At 43.5% G+C, this 4,201-nt stretch overlaps 1 pseudogene; it reads right to left on the reverse strand.

Moving 5' to 3' along the window:
• Positions 1–975: 975 nt before the first annotated feature.
• Positions 976–2,070, reverse strand: LOC142842031 (N-lysine methyltransferase KMT5A pseudogene; annotated as a pseudogene).
• Positions 2,071–4,201: the final 2,131 nt, after the last annotated feature.

The following is a 4,201-nucleotide window of genomic DNA, read 5'->3' on the forward strand; positions in this document are numbered from 1 at the left end:
GATGATGGGGATTATAAGGAAGGTTGAATAGGGGAGCACAGAAGCACAATTCTAAGTTAAGCGAGCCACCTTAGGGTTGGCAAGAGACTTGAACCTAGAGTGGCTCCCAGGAGCCCAGGGCGATGTCCCCAGTTAGTTCCTTGGGCAGCTGAGGATAGGGAACCTGAAATGACCCTATCCTATAGCAATATTGACGAATATCTTGCATATCATCATAGAAACTTCATCTGTTGATGGATGGAGATAGAGACAGAGACCCACACTGGAGCACTGGACTGAGCTTACAATGTCCCAATGAGGAGCAGAAGGAGGGAGAACATGAGCAACGAAGTCAGGACCACGAGGGGTGCACCCACCCACTGTGACAGTGGAGCTGATCTATTGGGAGCTCACCAAGGCCAGCTGGACTGTGACTGAAAAAGCATGGGATAAAACCGAACTCTCTGAACATGGTGAACAATGAGGGCTGATGAGACGCCAAGGACAATGGCATGGGGTTTTGATAATACTTAATGTGCTGGCTCTGTGGGAGCCTAGCCAGTTAGGATGTTCACCCTCCTAGATATGTACGGAGGGGGGGGGGGACCTTGGACTTACCACAGGGCAGAGAACCCTGACTGCTCTTTGGACTGGAGAGGGATGGGGAGAGGAGTAGGGAAAGGGGGAGAATGGTGGGAGAAGGGGGAGGGAAATGGGAACTGGGAGGAGGCAGAAACTTGTGTTTTTTTCCTTTTCTCAATAAAAAAAAATTCAAATAAAACTTTTCATAATATAGGACCACCTGTTCAAGTCCACCTTGGAAACCTGTAGGAGATATTTAAATGCTACATGAAAATCCATCTTTAATAGACTTTTTGAAAACATCTGAATTTTTTAGGTAAGAGTAAGTGTGTTTAAAAAAATCATTTCAGATTGAGGTCATTTTTTCCTTTGAAGAAGAAGGCAGGGTGGTAGGGAGACAGGGATGCCACATGGTTAATGCTTCAGCCAAGGATAAGCCTCAATGGAGGCCTTGCTGCGGTCACCATAGTCGAACAGGATCTCTTCCCCAGCTGCAATGTCGCGGGAGGCAATGAGGATGAGGTGAGGCACACTATCAATGTCATGAAGTTTGGTCTTGCAATTCCCATACCTACTATGATTGATCAGCCTTCCGAGGCGATTAGTTTCTCGAGTGGCATCCACGCAGTAGGTTTTGCTCCGATACTGAAAATAGTACATGTAGCAGCCTATGGAGGGGTCTTGAGCATACAGAGCCTCCCTCTTCCTGGCATCGGTGATCTCTAGGAGGTCCCCATGGTATTCTACCACAAAGTCTCCCTGGGAGAACTGCTTCGTAGCAATTACACCCCGGCCTTTTCCATCAATGAGTTCAACCTTTAAGCCTTCTTCCTTCCCGCTCTCAATCAGTTCATCAATTTTTTTCTTTTCTTCGTACTGTAGCTCAGCTTTGCTCTTCCTGGAGCTCCTTCGCACTGGGTGTAAATCTGTCAGTTTTCTCTTCTGATGTGTTTTCCCTAGAAATTTTTTCTTAGGGGCCTGCTTGCCCTTGAGGTGTTTTTTCAGGGCCTGCTTGGGAGCCACTGTTTTGATAGAATCACATGATGAGGGTGGAGTTTGCGGGGGATCTGCTGCTTCGGTTTTTTGGTTTGGAAAAGATGCCATGGGACCTCTCCTGGCATCTTCTATCTTCTGTTCATCGGACTTCACGGAACTTTGGATCATATTTCCAGCATTTCTTTCCTCTTTTGGCTTCCTGGAGATTCCAGATAATGGTTTCCCCTGGCATTGGACCTCGTAATGTACAACTGAGTTCTCTTCCTGAAAAGGGTAGCACATTCCTAAGCACTTGTTTGGCTTCATGTAGGCATTGATCTTTGACTGCCCCGCAAACATTTTCTCCTGAACCCCAGATAGCCCCATGTCAGTGCAGCCAGAGCCATTGCCTTTCTGGCGGCCTGGCCACGAGTACTGCCGCTTCCTCAGCTGCTGTTGCTGCCGCTGCCACCAGCGCCGCCATAGCACACCAGGGAAGGCCCTGCAGTGCCTCATGGCAACTGCTTTGCTCATGGCCTGCAGTAGAACCGGTAACCAGTTGTGCTTCTGCCAGACTCCCATCCCTCTCATTTTTCGTAAACCTTTCATTTCTTTCTTTCGTTCTTTCTCTTCTTTCTCTCTTTTTTCCTTCTTCTTCCTTTCGTTCATCTTTTCTCTTTTCTTTTGTAAATGTCTACCTTTATGACAGCCGAAGATTGATTTCACAGACCAATTACACTACAGATAATTTTTCTGCAAACAAAAAAAAAAAAAAACCATCACCATTAATAATATAATGTAAAGGGATTCTTATAGGTTTGATTGCAGATGGAGCTTTTGGTTTTACTACCACATTTGTAGTATCAATAGCAAAAACACTCTGCTGACTTTCAGGGTGAACCTAAATGAAGACAGAGACTACCATGCTGTGGTGGAGTGTTTTTATAGCTGTGGAGTAGGAAGTGTCCCATGTGTTCAGATTTAAATGAATCTGTTGCTTATCTAACATATTTAAATGCTGAAATATCTGATCCATTTTTAATTATGTGGCATTTCAGCCCCACAACCTCAAATTCTATCATAGAATTGCAAGGTTCAAACCTACAAAGCCTTCAATTTATGATTTTCCATATCTGCTGAGCCTTCCTGGTGAAGATACTGCCTGATTCCAAGTAGAGTAATGCATAGCAAATGGTATACTTATAACATAAGTTTAGTTTCACCAAGTCCATAAAATGGCAAGAAAGAAAGCATTGCTTGTCTGTCCTCAAGAGAGAAAGAAAATGCCCAAAATTTAGAAGTCATAACACAGCGATTCTGTTTTATATTAGATGTAGGGTGACACATATACTATTAGCACTATTCAAGTTTTAATAAAAAGAAAACTGCACACATGATGGAAGTAACACACAGAAAATATACTGAAAGATAATTGAGTTTAACACAGGTTATAGCCCAACAATCATAAAATAGACATATCTATCCTCAACATATTGATAGTCTTCATTTTTCCTTTCATTTATTTTACATATCATCCATAATTTTCACAGTATAACTTTTAGGTTGATATTCTCTTTGCCCACATCCTGCAAGTCTAATCCCAACTCTTCCACCTTTCCAAATAAGCCAAGAACCCCTGTCTGTCAGCATAGACTGGATTATTACATTGAGGTTATTACCAAGGGTCTATCCCTGTATCAAAGCTTGAAGAGTTTCCTCAGCATGGGAAATAGGAACCAAAAATTCAGTTCTTGTCCAGAGACAAGTTCTGTCTCCATTTCTTGGGGATGTACCTACAGAAAAGCTATACAACTGTCACACACGTGCAGAGGGCATAATATTGTTATTTTTTCTTTAAAGAAACAGGAAGAGAGTTGGCTCAAAACATATATAAGCAGGGAAAAGCTTATGTACATTATTATACTTGAGTATTTTATTCTGAAAGCAGGGTCTCCTAGTTTTTCTGTTGACCAGATTCAGTAGTAAAGAAAAATTATAGCTGGAGTCCTAATGCTAAAGCCGCAGCCTGTAGGTCCCGAAGAATGAAGATTTGAAAGCGAGGCCATGGCTAAACACCTGAAGTTCATTGCCAGGACTGTGATGGTTCAGGAGGGGAACGTGGAAGGTGCATACAGGCCCCTGAACAGGTGTATGTATACCTATGCCATGTGTGTTCAGGTGCCTCCAGAGGAGGTGTGGACTCTCCGTGAGCTGGATTATAATCTTGGGACTACTGCGTTGGCACGACGCTTGCCTGGCACTCTGGCGGCTCCAGGTTTCCTCCTCGAAGCCTCACTAGTGACAGGCTTACTGAGGTCATAAAGCAGCGGCATTTCTATGAGAAGCCCTGCCGCTGCCGCCAGCGGGGGAGCTATAAAACATGCCGGAGGATCTACAACATGGAAATGGCTCGAAAGATTAACTTCTTGATGCGGAAGAACCGGGCAGACCCATGGCTGGGCTGCTAAGCCCACGTTAGTTCTGTGTCTGACTGTTCTTACACAACCACAGTCTCTGTTAACTTTCTCTACAATAAACTCGATCACACGTGGAAAAAAAGAAAAGAAAAATTATAGAAATTCAGAAGTATATGTAAGAATTCATTCAATGTTGGAATTTGCCTAAGTTTTCTTCTTATCTTCTTAGCAGAGATCCAATATTAATT

This window comes from Microtus pennsylvanicus, chromosome Y (assembly GCF_037038515.1).
Source record: "Microtus pennsylvanicus isolate mMicPen1 chromosome Y, mMicPen1.hap1, whole genome shotgun sequence".
Lineage (NCBI taxonomy): Eukaryota > Metazoa > Chordata > Mammalia > Rodentia > Cricetidae > Microtus > Microtus pennsylvanicus.